Below are 22694 nucleotides of genomic sequence, written 5' to 3'. Positions count from 1 at the left end.
AGAAACACTTTTTAAGTACTTACAACTTAGAAGTTTTATTCTGGCACACTTAAATAACTCAATACATCAACCTCCACTGTCAATCCTAGAAATTAATGTTACAAAAAACTATTTTGATAAAAGATTGGTGTCCCAGTTTTATAGCATGTTAGTCGAAAACCATAAGGACAACTCTGATAGTAGAAGACGGGAGCGGATTAGTGACTTACAAGAAGATATTTCATCTATTGAATGGAGTAAAATATGTTTAAAAGCACACACTCTTAACAATTAACACTCGTTTGAGAATGATACAATTTAAATGGATAATGCGAACATACATATCCCCTGTACAATTGAAAAAATTTGATACTAATATAATTGATCTATGCTATAAGTGTAATAGACATCAGGGTACGTGGAAATGTGAAGAGATTCAAAAATTTTGGATTTCAGTGTTACAATATATTTCTCAGATCACAACTTCCCCTGCACCACTTTGCCCTAAGTTATGTATTTTAGGCTTGTACCCAGATGACTGTACTCTGTCGTGCGTGGAAAGAAAAATGATCGATCTTTGTTTGTTACAGGCCAAACGCTGTATTGCATTATGTTGGAAGAATGTTGGTTGCCCCTCCTTTAACCACTGGTTAACAACGTAACATCGAGTTTAGCTCTGGAGAAACTGACTTACCGTAAATCCTCTAATACAGGCCCGGGCCTGTATTTGACTGAAGCTCATCAAGCTCCAGGCCTTTATTGGAAGGAGGGCCAGTATTAGAGGCAGGCCTCTATTTCTATTTGAGCAAAATGAAGTAATGGTTCGCTGGAGTTTTTGACAATTAAAGTTGCGCCCACATTTTCAAAGTTAAACACATTTCTTTTAACAACGGTAGTTTCTGATCCAGCCCTCTCCCCCCTCCCCCTGCGCAGCAGCCGCAAACTCACTGATGCGCCTGCAGCCTCTCAGAGTTCCTGCTGCTCTAAACATTAAAATAATTATTTCAACTTCTGATTACCTTCAATGGTGTCTGTTTGTTGCAACCAGCAGGTACAAAAACTAACTTGTTTTTATTTGACTATTTTTCTGTCCTGCCTGTTTATTATCTTCCTGCATCTCCTCTCAATCCTAAAGAGAAACTGCTACCTGGGTTCATATATATTCACCTTATGAGTTACCTTTGAACTGCAGTTCTAAAAGATCTACCGACCGCAAAAACAGTGGAGTGCCGCTGCTTGGTGGCCGCGTGATCGGTGCGTCACCGGATGACAAGGTGATGCGCCCTGCTCCACAGCCAAACGCATCAGGCGCAAATAAAAGACAGAAAACATTAAAGGAAATGAACCGACATGAACGATCGTGTGTTAAATGTGGCAACACCTTATTGTTACTGTGGCCGTGCTCAGGAGGCAGATCTACCACAAAAACAGCGGAGTACTCCGTGCTTGGCGGGCGCATCAGTGATCGGTGCGTCACTGGAGGACAAGCTGATGTGCCCCGCTCCACAGCATGCAGCGAAACACATCAGGCGCAAACAAAAGACAGAAATCTTTAAAGGAAATGAACCAACATGAACGATCGCGTGTTAAATGTGGTGACACCTGATTGTTACTGTGGCCGTGCTCAGGAGGCAGATCTACCGCAAAAACAGCGGAGTGCTCCGTGCTTGGCGGGCGCACCGGAGGACAGGCTGATGTGCCCCGCTCCACAGCATGCAGCGAAACACATCAGGCGCAAATAAAAGACAGAAATCTTTAAAGGAAATGAACCGACATGAACGATCGCGTGTCAGTACCGACGCTCTGGCACAGCCGCCTCTACGTCTCCGCACGGTTAAAGTTACCCTCGCGGTCTATCACTGGCAAATCAAAAGTGAGACGATGACACAACCGCCTCCCGTACTTGCTTGTTACCACATTCCACCCGGCCACAATAAGAGACCGGCCTTTATTCACCTCCGCCGACTCCGACACCGGCCAAAATTGGAGACTCGGCCTTTAATTGAATACCGGCCTGTATTAGAGGATTTACGGTATATTGTTAAAGAGAAGGCCTCTGAATTTTATAACATTTGGAAGATATTTCTGAATCTACTGAGGGGTGGGGATTTGGAGGGGGCGAGGGGTGAATAAGATAACTAGACAATGATGAACGATGTCTGACGTGTTGTTGGGAATATACTGTGTAACCTAAAAATTTTGTTTATTTATTATTTATTATTATTATTTTTTGTATTTTTATGTTATTTATTTATTTTCTCTTATTTGCTTGCATTGTTATCTTAAATTATTATTCACTTACCTTGAATCTGTTAAGATTAACATTTTAATTATTATTATTATTATTATTATTATTAGTAGTAGTAGTAGTAGTAGCAGTAGTAGTAGTAGTAGTAGTAGTATTTTAATACCTGCCATATGTACATTATATTTTTGTGTTGGATACTGTTGATGGAAGGGGGGTAAAGGGAAAAAAGGGAGAAGAAAAAAACTAAATAAACATATGTTTCAAAAAAATGCAAGTATTTAAAACTGGGTGTTATTACCAGTAGATGGTACCACACTGCAGATACATTCAGCAACATAGAACTGTGTTAAATCAATTCTAATTTCAGGTAGGCTAAGCGTCTAAAATGTGTCACCTACTTTATCTCTCCTCATTGCAGAAATACATTCCTCAGACAAGTTACGCTGATTTAAAAAGGCACAAAGTGGTTCCATTGGAGTCTCCATCTCTTCTCCCTCCATTACTTCCTGACGAGACTCAAACAACCGCGAGATGTCGCCGTTTTACCGTTATTATTCATGTCATTATTACAAGTTATAGAACACATAATTTCGAAAAACTTTCTCGTTTTAACAAAAAAGTTTCTAATTTTAACAAGAAAGTATCTCGTAATAATGAGAAACTCTGTCGTTAAAACGATATTTATATCACGTTTTAACAAGAACATTTCTCGTGATTACGAGATACTGGTCTTGAGTTTTTTTCCCTGCACTGACAGTAATACACTTCCGTAGTAAGGCAAAAACAGCCCATAATTTGCTAGAATATAACTTCTAGTTCATTTCTCATAATGTCACTACATTCATCACCAACTTATTTAAATAAATTTAAGTTCTCTTAAGTGGCTGAGCTCAGCGTTAATATTTCTGAATTTAGCAGTTAAAATAAAACATTTTCTGTGTATTGTTGTCTGTTCAATTTGTTCTTCATCTATTTTAACAATTATTTCAGCCAATTAACTTTGAGGTATTGTTCTGCAATAATTCCTTTCTGATAAATATTTTGCCTCGACACACTCACTGTAGGTAGTTTTACACGGACACAATCCCCATTGAGATGTAAAAATCTTGATAGATCACGACAGACCCACATCTGTCTTTAGGGTGCACAAAACCTCTGTGGTGATATGATGATGGTTTGTTTTAGTAGCATCAGCTTTATGTTGGGTTCTTTGATGGAGTCCTGGGAAGCATGGCTGCAGCATATTTGAGATATTGGGCACTTGCTGTGGGTAGACATGAGAGTGACAATCAGTCCATAGTTGGGTGTGTGTAGTTCAGTGCAAAACGAACCGCAGTAAAAAACGGTCGGCTCTGCAGGGACAACACTGATGTAAATGCAATGACTCTACCAGAGCCGTTGGGTAAATGCAGTTTTAGCTCAGCTCTTCACTTGGTACCCACTTCATAAACGTCTAAAAGCTGTAACCATTGCTTTAACTGAAGGGATTAGTTTGTGCTACAGAGTCCATGTTAAATGATGAAGAGAAAACTGTTCTGCAAGACACCTGAGCTGTAGCCAATCAATCAATCAATCAATCAATCAATCAATCAGCCTTTATTTATAAAGAACCTTACAGGCATGATCATGCCACCAAGGTGCTGTACAACAAAAGAATAAAACATATAGCGCCACGGACATAATTAAAACCATAAATAAGAATTACAAAATATAAAACATTAGGAATTGCTAACCCACAGAATTAAAAGCCAGATTGTAAAAGTAGGTTTTCAGCCTCATTTTAAAAAGCGCTACCGATGCAGAGCCCCTAATGGTTAGGGGCAGTAGCCAATGCTTTCTCTCTTTGTAGAAATACTCCCAATAGCTTCCGTTCTCCAACATTTTGTTGGAAAATAGCTTTGATTTGACGTCTTGTGGAGTTTGTGGTTGTGCTTCAGTTACCTTCACAGCTGTTACTGCTGTGCAATTAAACACTGAGGGGAAACCCCAACCAGAGTTCATTAAAGACTGTTCAGTAGTGTAAAAGATATACAAAGTGTGAGATATTTCCACTTATGGCTCTTACAGTTCACACAACCTTTGTGCACTTCCCGTGCCGGTGTGAAGCCCGGTTTTGTGACAGAACTCTTTGTCGTCTGAATGAACCAGTGGCGACCATTAACATAAGTGACCACTGCCTGAATGACTGATTGCCACTCCGATGTAAGGGTATGAAGTTCATCATTTTCAGCTCCACACAGCTGCCCCCTGTGCACAGTAACACCCGTGTATAAAAGCCAAGGTCGGGTGTTCCTCAGACTGTTTACATTCCAGGAGAAGAGTCCGAAGGAGAAGAAGAACGCTTTTCAATAATCAAAGTACTTAATTTGTGATTAAAGCTATTCGAAACAGATGTTGATCAATAATAATCAAGTGAATGATCTGTGAAATAAATATGTCATGATTTATGTTTAATGAAAACAGGACTATTGCACAGACAGACTGATCCTCATCTCCATAGAAACACATGACACATTGTTCCAACCAATCAGAGCTTTCGGCTGCCGCAGGAGAATCTGGCTTGTTGACTTAAAGTATCCAATCCGCTTTACTAAAACTTTCAACAATTCAGAGATATAAAACAAGGCAACGCCATTTTAAAGGCAGTTCCATTTTGACTTCAGTTCTATTCACCGTCATCCTAAAGAAAAGCACAGCCTGGCCAGATGTGTTTTCTTCTTTAAACTAAGAACTGTGAAGTTGGAGATTTTCGTCGTTTAACAACCAGACGACATCCTTTCAAAATAAGAGCACCTGCTGACGCTGCCGATCGGTACCGGGGTCGACCCTTCAGACGGGCTTTGACGTGCTGCGACCGCTGCTCCGACAGCTCCAGTACACATCCGAGGTCTCCAGACCTGTCATTTCCTGATCTACCTGGGAGGCCCCCCACTGGGTACGTACACGGCAAAATAGAGGCTCATGTCATCACTTTATAAGCCTCGTGATATCTAGTCATAACAAAGACTACCAGATTCAATGACGTCAGCCTAAGGAGTCTGAACCAACCACACACACACACACGCACCAACACAACATCCAAATCCATTTTCGTCCATCACAGGGTTAGTCCTGGTAGATTGTTTAGAATTTATAATTAAGAAATTAAAGATTCTCAAACGATCCCAACTCTCTCTCTTTTCTTGTCTCAAAGTCAATACAGAGTGTTTAATTAAACTCCCTGATGATAAAAACAGCCTATTCTTCTGATTATAAAAAGTGATCTACTTACAGTGTATTAAAATACAACTCTAGATAGTTACATCACTCTATTCCGTTACACCGATCTAAGAGTAATGAAGCCATTTATGTTTCTAATGTGTGAAAAGTGCCCTGGTTACTAGGGTAACTGGCTTTGTCCCAGGTGATGCTGAAGAAATCAGAATGTTCAAAAGATTTGAGAGACTTTATACTTTCATAAACATTGTTTCTGTGCAGCTACATGCCGAATCTTTAAGGTGTGGAGCACAGAAAAGTCATTTTTTAATGATTATTTTTGATCATAATCGCTTACTCTGAGTTTTTAATGCAGGCTGAACTTGAAAATAGTCTCCTACACCTATCTCCTGCATTAGCTTCTGATAGAAAATAGACAGTGACACTCTAGGATATGAAAAGCCTGACATATCTACGTCACACTGTCACTTCATGTTCATGGACTCACCCATCTTGACTCACAACTGGGAAGCCTGTTGTTGGTTTAGTGTTCAGGAAATAGTAGCAGGCATGTAGCCTAACCATTAGCATTAGCAACTTCACCACACAACATAAGCTCCTCCAGGCTTGTGTTATTCATGGAGATAAAACATCCACATTGCTTTTGTTACAAATCCTGGGCTCCCGCTCCCTGGAAGGCCCAAGTCTGCTCCTTCCTTTGCTGTTCAGGACCTTGAACAGGTCCTCCGGTGGACTGGTTTCCTCCTCTGCCCGCCTTCGGAACCCCAGCTGCAAGCAGTCCTCTAATGAGCGCTGACGGCGTAAAAGACAGCAGATCTCACTTCTCTGGGAGAGAATCACCGTTTAACTCCCCGTCTTTCTCTCCTCGTTTTGGATCTTTGTTGATTAGTGGTTTAGAATTGGATAAGAACTTTGACGATAGTGATAATGAAGATCGATTTTTTTCTAGTTAGTCAACTCCGGCACTTATATTTGTTAAATTAGTCTCGTGTCTTTTTCCCTGAGGCCTTTTGTCTCAGGTGTTTTGATTTCCCCTCGTCGCCTTTCGTTTTATTAGTTTTTGTTGTGTTTAGTCATTTTTTTTCTCCCAGTCTAGGACTGAGTATTTGTTTTCAATTTTGGTAACAAAACACATTTTTATTTATACTCCTCCCTTTTCTCCACTCCAGTTATTATGTTACCCCTCCACCACAACGCCTAACACCTAGGGTTTGTAACAGCTTGTCAGAGGTAGAGGCATGCTGCTGTTGTACAATGTGAGGCAAGATGTCCAAATCTCAGGAAGTAAGACTCCAAAACGTGCTATGTGCATAGCATAGCATAGCATAGTTTATTTATATAGCACATTTAAAACGCAGCATGGGAGCTGCCCAAAGTGCTGCACAGGCTAAAACAAAACACAACCATTCGAAAGAACTGAAACAGAGGATAGAAATCCCAATCAAAAGCAGATAAAACATGATGAATACTAAGAACACATTAAAACAATGATACAATAAAACACTCAAACGAGTCACCGTCTAAAAGCCAAGGCGTAAAAGTGGGTCTTTAAACGAGATTTAAAAACCGCCAGAGATGGAGCCCGCCGAACTCCAATGGGCAATGAGTTCCATAGCTTTGGGGCAGCATGCACAAATGCTCGTACACCCCGCGATTTGAATCACATCCGCTGCGTGCACAGCAGCAAAAGGTCAGCCGACCTCAACGTGCACGTGGATACATATGGAGTGAGCAGGTCAGAGAGATAGGGAGGTGCCAGGTCATTGAGAGCTTTAAATGCAAAGGTCAGGAACTTAAACTGCACTCTGAAAATGACAGGGAGCCAGTGAAGACGTGCTAGGACAGTGGTAATATGGCTAAGTCGGTGTGTACTCGTCAAGAACCTGGCAGCAGCTTTCTGGACGACCTGCAGCTGATTCAGGGTGGATACCGGAACACCAACGAGGAGGGCGTTTGCGTAGTCTAAGTGAGAGGTAATGAAGGAATGGATGACTGACTCCAAATGCCTCCGTTTCAGGATTAGTCTGAGGCGAGGCTGATAAAAGCAAAACCTCACTACAGAGTTTAACTGTGGGGCCATTGTGAGTCCAGCATCCAGCTTGACCCCGAGACTTGTCACATACTGTTTGGGGTTGAGGGTTAAAAGGTCACAAACAGGGTGAGAGCCATGGTGGTTGCGGGGGTCAAGAACAATAAACTCAGACTTCTTTTCGTTTAACTTTAAGAAGTTGGATGCCAGTCAGCCCTTCATGTCATCTAAACATGCAGCCAATCGCGAGCCCGCATTCTTCTCATCCATTTCTACGTATGGTTGACAGTCATCAGCGTAAATGTGATAGCTCAGGCCATGCTGATTCAATTCAATTCAATTCAAGTTTATGTAAATGTATAAATCACGACAAGAGTCGTCTCAAGGCACTTCACATAATAAACATTCCAATTCGGGTCAGTTCATTAAGCCAATCAGAAAAAACATTTCCTGTATAAGAAACCCAGTATATTGCATCAAGTCACTGACTAGTGTCAGTGACTATACAGCAATCCTCATACTAAGCAAGCATGCAGCGACAGTGGAGAGGAAAACTCCCTTTTAACAGGAAGAAACCTCCAGAGAATCCTGGCTCAGTATAAGCAGCCATCCACCACGACTCACTGGGGATGGAGAAGACAGAGCAGACACACACACACACACACACACACACACACACACGCACGCACGCACACACACACACACAAAGACAAAGCAATGTGTCTATAGTTATATTGTGATTTCTTAGTAAATATTCTATTTGGTGAGAGATAAGCTTTATTGTATGTATCCTAGTGGATCTATAATTAAACGGATAAACTAGTAGTAGCACATCCAACGTCAAGGAAAGCAAAAAGTTATTATCAGGAGAGGGAGAATGTTTTAGTGGTTAGCAGCAGTGTGCTAGACTATGGCCCCCTCCATGAGGCCACCACAGCTCAGCAGAACATCGTTGTAGCTTCTTCTGGGGAGAAAAACACTTAGAGAGAAAATAAAGTTAACAGCTGAAATAGCAGAAAATAGTACAGTTAAAGAGCAGATTGTAGAAGAAAGCAGTAGAGTGTGAAAAGTGGTCAGTGTATCCTCCAGCAGTCTAAGCCTATAGCAGCATAACTACAGAGATAACTCTGGATAATCTATCCTATTTAGATGGAGGCATGTTGGAGGCAGGGCAAGGGAGAGGTGTCTTTACCGACTGTACACTCCACCTCCCTCTACTCCCCCACTTGTCCAGATGTAGGCCAACATCAGATTTTAACCATAGGCCCTATCAAATAAAAATGTTTTAAGCCTATTCTTAAAAGTAGACAAAGTGTCTGTCTCACGGACTAAGGCTGGGAGCTGGTTCCACAGGAGAGAAGCCTGATAACTAAAAGATCTGCCTCCCATCCTAAGTTTAGATATTCTGGGAACCACCAGTAGACCTGCAGTCTGAGAGTGAAGTGCTCGGTTAGGAACATATGGAACAATCAGATCACTGATGTATGATGGAGCTTGATTATTAAGAGCTTTATATGTGAGAAGGAGGATCTTAAAATCTATTCTGAATTTAACAGGTAGCCAATGTAGGGAAGCTAAGACAGGAGAGATATGATCTCTCTTTTTAATTCTCATCAGAACTCTAGCTGCAGCACTTTGGACAAGCTGAAGACTTTTAACTACATTCTGTGGACCTCCTGAGAGTAATGAATTACAGTAATCCAGTCTTGATGTAATAAATGCATGAACTAGTTTTTCAGCATCACTCCTGGAAACGATGCTTCTAATCTTAGCAATATTCCGAAGGTGGAAAAAAGAAATTCTACAAACCTGTTTAACCTGGGATTTGAATGACATGTCCTGGTCAAAGATAACGCCAAGGTTCTTTACTTTGTTCTTGGAGATTAATGTAATGCCATTCAGGTCAGGCAACTGGCTAAGCAATTTCCTTTTCTGGATTTCTGGTCCAAAGATGAGAACTTCCGTCTTGTCTTGATTTAAAAGCAAAAAGTTTAGAGTCATCCAATTTTTTATGTCCTCAAGACAAGCCTGTAATGTACCCAACCGATTAGGTTCATCAGGGTTAATGGATAAATATAGCTGAGTATCGTCAGCATAACAGTGGAAGTTTATCCCATGCTTTCTAATGATTTTACCAATTGGGAGCATATATATAGTAAAAAGAATTGGTCCAAGCACTGAACCCTGTGGTACTCCACAAGTAACCCTGGAGTATGCAGACGATTTGTCATGTACATTTACAAAATGAAATCTGTCACACAGGTAGGATTTAAACCAGCCTAGCGCTGTACCTTTGATCCCTACAACATGTTCAAGTCTTTCTTAAAGAACATTGTGATCAACTGTGTCAAAGGCAGCACTGAGATCTAACAAGACTAGAACAAACACAAGATTCTTATCTGAGGCCATGAGAATATCATTTGTAACTCTCACTAATGCAGTTTCAGTGCTGTGATACTCTCTAAAACCAGACTGAAATTCCTCAAACAGAGCATTAGTGTTTAAATGCTCACATACTTGGATGGCCACTATTTTCTCCAGGACTTTGGATAAAAATGGAAGGTTAGATATCGGTCTATAATTCATTGGGTCATCTGGATCCAGAGAAGGCTTCTTAAGTGAAGGTTTGATTACAGCAACCTTAAAATCCTGTGGTACATACCCATTTACTAAGGGTAGATTGATTATATCTAGAATGGGGGCAGTAACCAAAGGAAATGCATCTTTAAATAATTTGGTTGGGATTGGATCTAAAATGCAAGTTGAAGGTTTAGATGAAGCTAATATTTTTGATAAATCTGAAAGCTCAACTGGATCAAAATTGTTCAAGCACAGATGAGGTTCTACAGTTACATCTGATGCTGCCTTACTTACTGAGGAAGAAGAAATCACATTAGGGAGGATGCTAAAGATTTTGTTTCTAATAGAATTAATTTTACTTGTAAAAAATCCCATGAAGTCATTGCTGCTGAGGGCTAAGGGAATAGATGGCTCCGAGCTATGATTCTGTGTAAGTTTAGCAACTGTACTGAAAAGAAATTTAGGATTATGCTTATTCTCCTCAATTAGTGCTGAGAAATAAGCAGTTCTAGTTTGTCGAAGCTTATTTTTATAAAGCACAAGACTATTTTTCCAGGATAGGTAGGCCTCCTCATGGTACGTAGAGCGCCATGTTCTCTCCAATTTCCAAGAGTTTTGTTTTAAGGCTCGTAAATGAGAATTAAACCAGGGAGCCAACTTCCTGTCCCTAATTACCTTCATTTTTAAAGGGGCTACATCATCTAATGCCACACGTAAAGAGGAATTAACATGATGAACTAATGCATCAATGTGTGAGGGGCTAGAACTGAAAATATTGCCCTCTGCTACGTTCCTCTGAGATGCTGAGGACAGTAAAGATGGAACAGTTGATTTAAAAGATGCAACAGAGTTGTCAGATAGAGACCGACTATAGTGAAATTTACTTTCATGTCTCGAGAACTCGGTTATAAAAAACTCAAAGGTTATCAGAAAGTGGTCCGAGAGGACTGGATTATGCGGAAAGATTGTTATTTCCTCACACTCTATGCCATAAGTCAGCACAAGGTCCAATGTATGATGGCAGGAGTGGGTGGAGCTATGTATTCTTTGAGTAAAACCAATTGAGTCTAAGATATTACTAAAGGCTACATTGAGGCTATCATTTTCAATGTCCACATGAATATTAAAATCCCCCACTACAATGACCTTATAAGTATTTAGCACCAAATCGGATAAAAAATCAGAGATCTGATCCAAAAACTCAGAGTAAGGGCCTGGTGGACGATATAAAACTACAAACAAGAGTGGTTTTACAGTTTTGCAATCTGGATTAGGAAAACTAAGAATAAGATGTTCGAACGAACTATAGCTATTAAAGGGACTGTAAGGGACTGATTAATAAGTCCAAATGAAAAATGGTTGCTACTCCTCCTCCTCGCCCTGTACTTCGAGCAATATAATGATTTAAATAATTTGAAGGAGTCGACTAATTTAAGCTAACATAGTCCTCTTGCTGCAGCCAGGATTCTGTGAGAGAGAGCAGAGAGATCTGATTATCACAAATCAAGTCATTAACTAACAAAGTCTTAGAAAAAACGGATCTAATGTTCAACAACCCACATTTAATTTTTCTAGTTTTCTGCTCAGTTGAATTTGTTCTAATATTTATGAGATTTCCATGATTGGCTTTATTAAGCCTGATATTTAATCTGTGTGATTTTGGCCGTAGGCAGGACACTGTCTCTATGGGGTAGTGGGTGGGTAACAGTACAGAAGCTGCAGAGGGGTGGGTTAAACTACGACTCTGCTTCCTGGTCTGGACCCTGGGTTGTCATGGAGGACTAATAAAACTGGCCATGTTCCTAGAAAGAAGAGCTGCACCATCCAAAGAGGGATGGATGCCGTCTCTCCGCATCAGACCAGGTTTTCCCCAAAAAGTTTTCCAGTTATCAATGTAGCCCACGTTGTTTTCAGGACACCACCTAGACAACCAGCGGTTGAAGGACAGCATGCGGCTAAACATGTCGTCACTGGTCCGATCAGGCAGGGGGCCAGAGAAAATTACGGAGTCCGACATTGTTTTGGCAAACTTACACACCGAAACATTAATTTTAGTGACCTCCGATTGACATAACCGGGTGTCGTTACCGCCAGCGTGAATAAAAATCTTACTGTATTTACGCTTATCCTTAGCCAGCAGTTTCAGATAAGATTTAATGTCGCCCGCTCTGGCCCCAGGTAAACATTTAACTATGGTTGCTGGAGTCTCTAATGCCACATTTCTGACTATGGAGCTACCAATGATCAGAGTCGGCTTGTCAGTGGGTGCGTCACTGAGCGGGGAAAATCTATTAGAAACATGGACGGGTTGGTGGTGGCCCACGGGCTGGGTTCTATGCTTCCTGCGTACCATCACCCAGCCGGCCTGAGGTCCCGGCTGCTCGGGTTCTACTGGAGGGTTGGTACGGGGTTGTTCTGAGGTAGTCAGCCCCGCGCTAGCTAAGTAGCTATGGCTGTTTACGGGTTTTTCAACAGCGCAGAGCCGGGACTCCAAAACCAACACCCTCGCCTCCAAAGCTACAAAAATGCTACATTTATTACACGTGCCATTATCACTAAAGGAGGCAGAGGAGTAACTAAACATCTGACACAGAGAGCAAGAGATAGGATACGGAGAAGCAGAGACAGAAGTAGCCATAGCCGTGCTTAGGCTAAGCTAACGGGACGAGCAAACTGTTCAACACCAAATAAACTGTGTGCAAACTCAAATGTTTCCCTAAAAGCTAGGTGGAGCAACAGAAAATGTGTGTTTTAGCGTGCTTTAGTGCTACAATAACTCAGAGACATCCTAGTACAGAGAAATTAAATCAGCTTTAGCGAGCCCCAAACACCAAACAGCTACACGTAGTGCAACACTGAAAACAGGAAACAGGAAACGCCTTACCGCCAGGTATAGCAGATTCAGGATATTGCCCAGAGGCAGAAGGTAGGTAGAAAACAGCAATGGCCCAAGGACGGAACCTTGTGGCAACCTTATGTGCAGCTCAGCTGTGATGGGAAACTTTTAGTTCCTAGAAATGGTGCACCGGTACATTCTCTCCTGAGAATGAATTACAAGACAGTCCTTCCTACTAGAGACTGCAATTGTATTAATGAAACGAGTGATCCAGCATTCCAGCATCCCGCCCATGGGGCAAAACACCTTGCCTTAATCGAACCTGGAATTTTAAAAGGTTAAAACAGTGCAATCATTTGCAGAGATAAAGATGTTGTGTCTATTAGTGTATGTGCACAGATAATAAATGTCTAATAATTTCCCCATGCCTCCAATGTCTGTCTTAGTAAAACAAAAAGCATAAATCACACACATGCATGCACGCACGCACACACAAATGTGTTTGCACACACAAACACACAAAGACTGGAAGTTAGTGCACTTAATTTCAAGCTGCCATCCAGACTTGGCTTCAGAGGAAATGTCTTTGAGAAGTTCCCCAGACAATTTCCCTGCAGTATGAGGGTACTTTTCACCGTTATCTTTCAGCAAAAGTGGTGGGAAAAGAAAGTCATGCAATATCAGTCTGCAATGTGTTTAGCTGAGAGGAAGAAATAGCCAGGCTTGTAATTGCTTTGGGACAAGCTAGGATGGTTCCTCTGGCAGAAGATTTCCAACCATGAGGGCAATAAGACAGATAAGGAAGGAGGGAGAGAAACAGAGTGAGACGGGAGAGACGAGGGGGAAGATTTTTGGTTAGAACAACAAAAAATAAATAAAAATAAATAAAACAGTTGGCTAGCTTGTTGAATTATCTTTTAATTATTTAAGATTTGCTTCTCCTGTCCTCAGCTTGTCCTTTCACCAGAGTCTCTGCTTACAGTCAACACCTTTGCTCCTGTTTCACCTTCTTTCTTTAAGAAATGTGCTGAAATGCATGAAAACAGACACACGCCTGCAGCTACGAGTGAGCTGTGATAGATGGTCCAGTCAGGACAGAGCTTGTTGTTTTACCTTGTGACCCTTAGTTAACGGCTCTAGGGCCTGTTCACAGGGTTTTACTGGCTTACTGAATCACTTGAAAACAAAAAACCAAATTTCCTCTCCCTGAAGCAAGAATGTAAACCATTTAGAGCCAAAATAAATAACCATTTAACGGATGAGCTGATCAGATGAAACACTGGAAACCAAGGGTGTCGGGACGAGTTTAATACTGAGGGGGACACATTTTGGAAATCTAAAAAAACTGTTGTATATAGGTCAATATATAGGTCAACCTCACTGAGAAAATACATTTAATGATTATTTCTGATTATAATGAATCTTAATCTAAACTGGTGCGATTATCTACGGCACTTGGCCTGTGGCCTCATGCCTACGACCAAATCACACCAGTGCTGATATTCAGCGACAACGCACAACCTCGAGTGTGATATTGCTTAATTAGAGGGAAATCCACATCAGACAGAAACTCCTTATTAAGTTTTACTGTAACAGTTATGTGATGACTGGGCGCTGTTTGTGATTATTAGTTAGCAAACACCAGTGTGTGAAAACAAGTGTTTGATGTTCAAAATGTACTTTTTAATGAGCAAAAGTGTTTTTTTAACTCATTTAGGAAGTGAAAGCTGCTCAGTTTGAAACCAAATCATTTGTGTTTTCTCCACTAAAAAAAGTAGACAAGCCAGTTTTTTTTGTAATTATCTTTTAAATCTGCTGCGTGCAGTTTAAGCAGTTTGTAATTCACCCCGTTTGCACCAGCAAATATCCAGGAGGAAGCCTTTTGTAACCCAAATCTCTTTTGTTTGCAGCTTTTCTGCTTTTCCTAATGAGATACAACAATCTTATTAAACGGAACATGACTGCCTGAAGCCACTGTTGTTGTCCTGCAGTAATGCACAGAGCAGATATTTCCATTTCATCCCCATGTTGAACTCCCATGTTGCTCTCTGGTTCCCCACGTCATTAACATATGCCCTGAAACACATCCTGTTGCTCTGCTCTGACAAATCATAACAAATGTGTGCACCCAGACCCATCAGCCGCAGTGCCGACCCAGTCCTCTGCCTCCTTGTTTCTGTGCTTTATTTCCCTAGACACCCATTTTCCAGTTGGACAGTTAATTGAATTCGGTGCTGGATGTAAAATAGTGGGTGCTTAGCTACAGCTGCCTGCTCGCGGAGCTTGAGGTAACAGAGGTTAGATCAAGCGAATCCGGGCTCGGCTGGAGGAGCCAGCGGCGTGCGGATACACCCACTGAGTTGCTGATGGGAAAACTTAACGCTGGACGTTTAAAACAAACAGATCCTAAAATAAACGTCTGCACCAAATTTAAGGTTCTTTTCTTACCATTTATCTCATTTCACCATTTGAATCTTTCACCCTGCACATCTCTTCTCACCCAATCACACCTGCTTTTCAAATATTTATCTCCATCATGCGGAGTCCCCCGTACTGAAGTGACGTGGAGTAAAGAGCCCCCGCACAAGTGGGTGAGTGTGCAGAATGAGGCTGCCTCTCCCGCGCCGCCCTTCCTGATTCCTCTAATTGTGACTATAAAAATAGCCCTGGCTGTTCGCCTCTTCCTCCACACATCTCACAACACGCCACTGTCAGCGTGTCGCACCTGCTGCGAGGAGACTGTTGCGCAATCATGCAGAAGATCAGTGTTTCTCTCCAGCATCACACTGAGTGTGTGTGTGCTCTGAGGCTTCACTGAGACAGCGAAAGCACGACCAAAGGACGCTGAAGGTCAGCACGAACATCAAAAGGGACTATATAAGTGTTGGTCTTCATCTGGTTGACTGAATTACCACGGTCTTCCATCACGGTGGGACTTCCATGAGCTTGTGTTGATTTCACAGCACAGATCACCGAGTGCTCTTAGTAAAGGTCTTGGATGGACATGTTGGCTGCTGAATTAGCTTCAAGTGTTTCTTTTTCTAGAATAAATGAATGATATGAACTGGAACTGAAATGAAAGGTCAAGCAAAATGTATTTTAGGCCTGTCGTTATTTCTTTTTGAACAAAGTCTGTTACATGTGCAGTTGTCTTTCCTCATCACATGACCCTTTATTTGATCCTGGGTTGGGTTGGGCAGCAGCTCTGGCAAGGATTTCCACACTGACCTCTCAGGTGGGATCCTCCCCCAGGAGGACTTTGGAGATCATCCTAACCAAATGCCTGAGCCCACCTCTGCAGCTCCGCTTCCAGCTCTTTCTAGACATTTGAGCACGCTATATCTCCAAGCCCAATGAACAAACTTTTTCCGCCCACTTGCATCAATGACCTTATCCTGCCTGTCATCACCCAGAGCTCATACCCATAGATAAGGTGTGGAACTCAGAGTCTTTGCTTTCTGGCTGAGCTCCCTCTTCACCACAACGGACTGATTTAGCATCTAAATCACTGCAGGCAGCGTCCTAATCCTCCTGTTGATCAATCAAATAATCAATCAAGTTTTATTTACAGAGCACCTTGCATGCAGCAGCAGTGTGCAGCACAACATGCTTCAGAGTAGATAAAGACAAATACAATGCAGTAAACAGACAAGAACATAAACCTTTTAAAAGAGATTAAGCAGGTGGAAGGTACTGGAGGACTGAGGTCACAGGACTTCAGAATGATTAAATAAAAATATATTAAACCTGAAAACACAGATTCTAAAATATGAAATAAATTTAGTAAGACTCATTAAAAGTTGCTATTTTGTTAATATAAAAGCTGCAATGGAAAATCTGCAAAAAAAAAAACCCTAGCTTTTTTTTTTTTTTTTTTTTTTTTTACCGTGTCCTGTCTGGCTGTGAAGCAAGCAGAATTGATGTCTGAATGCTGGTGACAAGCCTTACAGATTTATTCTCAGGTGGAGCATCAAAGCGTCTGCCTTTAATGTCACGCCTGATACTTAAAACTTTATTGTTATTGTTGTTGAATGCTTTGTAATTCCGACCAGACACGGAGACAGAGGTGAAAGAGAAAGGAAAAGAAAAGATGGGGAGAGAGGAGGAGGAGGTGGGGGGGGGGGGGGGGTGTCCACAAAAATAAACAATGAACAAGAGTCTGCTTCTAGACCTGCAGAAAAAGACAAAATAAAACAAAAGGACAAAAAAAGGGACACAACAACAATACAACAAGATCTAGCTATCACTGCGTCAACTTGATGAAAAAAAAATATAATCAACATTGCTTAACTGAAGAATCACGATAATAAATCACAATGCATTAAGTGCCCACCATAGTCTTAAGACCTGTGTTTAACATGCCCAAGCCCATACTTTTGAGAGCACCATGTGAGCACCTGTGTGTGTACACGCGCTTGTTTAAAAACCCTAGCTTTCAAACACAAACACGGAGTGTTTCTCAGTGTCAAGGCGCCTGGCCTTGCAAGGCAATATCTTGCGAGGCCAGGTGCCTTGCTTACGAGGACACTGTCCTTCGTTGGTCAAAGAAAATGGTTAAATGGAACAGACTTGCATCACGTGACCACGGCTTCCACGGCGGTCACGTAACTTTGCGTGACATAGGAGACAACATTATATTTTATACGTTTAAGTTTCAGTATAGATATACGTATAACGAGCATTTTACTTTTTTAATTGTGTATATGTATGTTAAATTAAATATATAAGTGAGTTACTACCAGCTAGCCACCAAAGCTGCAACTAATAAGCAACTAACCAACAATAGATAACTTCTTTGGATCTAAAAAAACAAAACCCATTTTTTATTAGTTGACTTACATTTAAACTTGAAAATTGTCCCTGACGTAGCTGCCGGCTTCTGATCCGCCATCCTTTTGAAAATACTGCAGTGTATTGTGGGTCATTTTTGACCAAGGCTAGGCTACAAGACACCTCCTGTGTATCCTTGCTTAGCTAGCTTAACAGCTAACAAACGGAGAACAGACGCCTCGGTAGAACATGAACATTGGAACACGTCTTGGCGGCTCCTGATGACATATCTCCTAGGCAACTGGGGCGGGGCCGAGACATCAAGGCAAGGTTCCTTGGCACAAGAAACACCCACTGTCATGGAACTCATCCTTAGGCCACGCCCCCTGATATGAGAATGTGCACTGCCAGAGGAAACGAGATAGCGCTAAACACTAGGGATGCACCGATGCCGATAACAGTATCGGTACCGGGAAAAGTTTACCGATACCAGGAACCGGTACTAATGCAGATGCCTGAAAATGGCTTGTATTTTGTCATTTCTGTTTACCTATTAGTGTCGTTTTGTGACCATTTCTATTAATATATTTTATTTGTATCTACCTCACAGTCTTTTCCTGCTAAAATCAGAGAAGAAAATAAAACCTGTATTCCAGTTCATTGCATTTTTTTGTGTGGTAGAAGTATCTTTATCGGTAATCGGTATTGGCGAGTGCTCAGGTCAAAGTATCTGTATCGTTTGGGAAAAAAGTGGTATAGTTGCATCCCTACTAAACACCCGTTATGTTTTCTAGGTTCAAACGTCTTTTGTTGTCCATGACTTCAACTGGTGTTTTCCTTTTTTGGGACTCTGGTAGTCTGTCCTAAAGTTGAAGCGGTAGCAGCCGGCTGTTTCTCCTTATCTAATGTTGTTGAGTGGAGAACATCTCACACCAGTGGTGTTCTGTTGCTAAATGCACGTCGAGTGTGTCAAGAAAGCAGGACCCAGGGAAGTACAAAAGTGCAGTGAGACAGACATCCAGATGGTCCAACGGTTGCTTTTGGACCATTTTAAGCTAGCTTGTTTGGCAGATTTGCCATTGTGGCTATAATGTAATAGTAATTAACATCCAGGTGAAATGAGTGGTTGAAGATATACAGATTATATACAAATATCCAGAGCGTCCGCGTCGCTTTCTGACGGCTGCAGTAAAATGGAGATTTTAGCGAATTGTGACCTTTACCCTCTTGCTATTTACCCTTCCCCTCACCCCCATCCTAACCTTAACCCACTTGCACATGAAGAACTTTGTTTCTGGTTGTATCGTTCCTCTCAAACACGGTTAACGGCAAATTTAGAATGAGAAACTGGGTTTAGGTTAGAATGGGGGCGAGGGGAAGGCTAAATTGCTAGAGGTTAGAGGTTAAATGTGGGTGAAATGTCTGTTTTACCGTGGGCATCAGAAAGCGACGTGCTTTGCCAGAGTTGGGGCTCCCACTGCGTCGGAAACAAATGCTTGGTCACCCTTCGTCAGTTTCAGCATGAAAGTCTGTGAGAATGTGTTTATTGGGTGACCCTAAAATATAAATACAAAACATTACATTACAAAATAAACTTGATAAAACAACAGCAACAATAAATGTACCCAAGAGTTAAACTAAACAGGTACGTCAGCTGATCGCAGGTCCTTAGTAAAGCGGTTCCACAGTTGAGGAAAATGATGCTTCAGTGTGAGTTCTAGTTCAAGTTCTAGTTCAAATGTTAGTCAAGATCATTCCATAAGTTTCTGGTTATCTGGAAGGTTCTTAAATAAATTAAAACCACAAACAGCCTCAAAAACCAATAAAAGAGCTTTAAAGTCAGTTCTATTCTAGGCTGTAGGTTAGGCCCTTTATGTAAATGCACTTTGTTTCTAAAAATTAAATCAAACAGTAAACCATGAAGAGTCTGCTGGATGAGTCCAGTAGTCAAAATAGCCAAGAGAAGTTTAATTTTTCCAGTTTCTTTGTTGTTGTTACTGATTTATAAAACTTTGAAGAACCTCCTCTAAGTGATTAGAAAGGTGACATTTTCCATGAATAGTTCGTCCTGTCAGAGCAAACCAAGGAACCATCAAGAATCCACAAACGGATGTAAACCTCTCATGTATTCATGGCTCTGTTGGACGTCATCAGATGTTGCAGGAAACTGTTTATTAAAAACTTACAAAATACTCAAGGAAAGGACAAGCAAGTCAATTTTGCCAGTTTTACAAGTGTTTATCTGCCCCGTGCCTGTGTGTGAATGCCCTGCCTTGAGTTTTAACGTAGACTTTAACTGCACTGATTTACTGTATTAACGCTCCAATAAAGTGTCCTGATGTGGCCACCGAACATTAGCTCTGTCTGCTTCAATGCAGCTGTAAAACACTTGAAATGCTTTAATGCTCTTTGTTACTCAAGGACTGAGACAATCACTTTGCTCCAGCAACTCTGACAGATAATTCATGCTTTAGTTCATGATGATGTTTGCTTGTGTTCAAGTAGATAATGTGGAAACAGCAATTAGCCTGAGCTAAACAGAGCATCCACAGATTTTCTGTTATCATGAGCATAATTATACATATTCTGAAACATTATTTGCAGCTAATAAATGACATGAAACTGTCCACTTATGTGTGTGTGTGTGTGTGTGTGTGTGTGTGTGTGTGTGTGTGTGTGTGTGTGTGTGTGTGTGTGTGTGTGTGTGTGTGTGTGTGTGTGTGTGTGTGTGTGTGTGTGTGTGTGTGTGTGTGTGTGTGTGTGTGTGTGTGCAAGTGTTTCTGATTGCTTCCTTGGGGTTTATCTTTCATGCCTGAAGTCCATCTTTTTTATCAGTCTGGCAGCGATTCTTCACTATTCTTGACTCATTTTGTTGTCTGATTGTATTCAAACACACACTGGTAGTAAATACCAATGGCTGACCTCTTTCTCATTTTAAACCTTTGTTCAAAGGTTGTTGCCTGTTTTAACATCTTTTCTATGTTGTTTTCAGTCTGCCAGCCAGGGTACCATTGTCACATTGGGAGTAGGAGGAGGTTAGGACCCAAGATGCAGAACACCAGACGACACGAGGCAGGAGCGATTGTAAAAGTAAAATCCTTTTATTAGGATGGGGAACAAAAATCCAAAAAGGCAGGAAGCCAAACCTAATATCAAAAACCGAAAAACAAAACCAAAAACACACTTAGGAGCAGAGAACTAGTGGGGGGGACAAAAAAACGCTGACAAACATCAATGGACCGATAAAACATTGAGACGCAGACAGGGTAATATACACAGTGACTGGGTGATTGGGAGATGAGGAACAGGTGCGTGCGGAGAGAGAACTGAGGGGAGACTGATGAAATCAATTAACTAAATGGGAAGGGAAAACCAAGCAGAGGGGATAAACCCTTACCTATAAATCTCAAAATAAATAATAAACCTAAAAGACTAAGGGCACAGGAGAACCGAAGAGCAAATAGCCAGTGACCTGAGGAGTAAGGGAGAATAATTAACAAGTGGGGAAGGAAACACACACTAAAGGGGACTAATAAAATGAAAAGCTGAACCTATAGAAAAACTACAGAGGGGTGACTAGGGGAGACCTGAGGGAGACCGGGAGGGAACTGGGGACAAAGAGGGGCACAGAAAGCTTGGGTACACATGAGGGGGATCCTAGAGGGGCACCTGGAGGGGTTGGGGAACACAAGGAGACACATAAGGGGAACTTAGAGGGGGGCTGGAGAACACATGAAGGGGACGCAGGACACAGACCATGACAACCACCATCATGTCTGCTCTGTTGATGTTTTGTACTCATATTCACCTAAAGATCTTCCTTGTGCCTGAATCCATTAGCTAGATTCACGAGATGCTCCAAGCCCTGGCATAGAATACCTCAGTGCTCTGATTTCTGGCTGAAATTAGATGGGTTTAGCATTTCAACATTAGATCTGTCTGCTATTAGGTGTTGCATGTTCATTAGAGTCAAGCTCATTGAAAGGAAACGGTTTCAGCGGTACAGTGGTGATCATTTCGTTTTGGGGTTTGTGCCGTTTGACTGGTTGAAAGTTTACAACCATCTTTAATTGTGTAGTTTCAAGACAAATGTCACAGAGAAACCCTTTTTTACTTGTTATTTTGAAAGTCTGATTGGTCACTCTGAGTTTAACATGCAGGCTAAATGTGAAAACAACCGATTTCCTGAATTAGCCACCAACAGAATATAGACGGGGAAACACTGAAATTAGAAAAGCCAGTCAAATCTACCTCAAACTGTCCCTTAAAGTTCATGGACTCACCTATCTTGGCTCACGACTGGGAAAGCTGTTTTTGCTTTAGCATCCAGGAAACAGCAGAGAACGTCTCAACTAGTAAAACTATTAGCATTAGCAACTGCACAACATGGCAGAACTCCTGGGCTTGTGCTATTTGTGGAGATAAAACATCCATGTTGCAGAGCAAACAACGTGAGTGGCAGAGTAACTTTGCTGTTAGCCAATCAGAGGCAAGATGTTCAAATATCAGGAAATAAAACTTCAAATCCTACCGTCGATCTAAAGCTCAACTCGGCTGTGGCATCTGGTTCCTGAAACCTGAGCGCCAGAGCTTTTTTTCCCTACAAAGATCGACTCACACTGCATTCATTTATACTAGAGACCACTGCAGATGTATGAAAAATGGGTGGCCTTGGTATTTAAGAACTTTTTAAGCAGATAAAAGTAAATGCTACACTGTAAAAAAAAAACTATATTTTTTTACAGGAAATCCCTTCTCAGTTTCATGATCCAATTATAAATAACATTTTTTAACTGAAAATATTTCTGTAATCAAAAGTAGCATAATTTAATCAACTGTTTTAAATGTACAGCTTAAACTTGTAAAGTGACTTACAGATCTCCATATTTTCAACAGGAACTGGCATAAAATGTAGTTTTTGTCATGAGCCGGGGTGAGTACTCTTCACTTCATACACAACCTCTGAGCTCTGATTGCAGGAGAGGGAGCAACAGCTGATCCTCATCAGCGGGCCGGCTTTATAAGGAGGAGGGTGA

Source organism: Nothobranchius furzeri, chromosome 7 (genome assembly GCF_043380555.1).
Source record: "Nothobranchius furzeri strain GRZ-AD chromosome 7, NfurGRZ-RIMD1, whole genome shotgun sequence".
NCBI lineage: Eukaryota > Metazoa > Chordata > Actinopteri > Cyprinodontiformes > Nothobranchiidae > Nothobranchius > Nothobranchius furzeri.
This window is presented reverse-complemented; position numbering follows the sequence as displayed.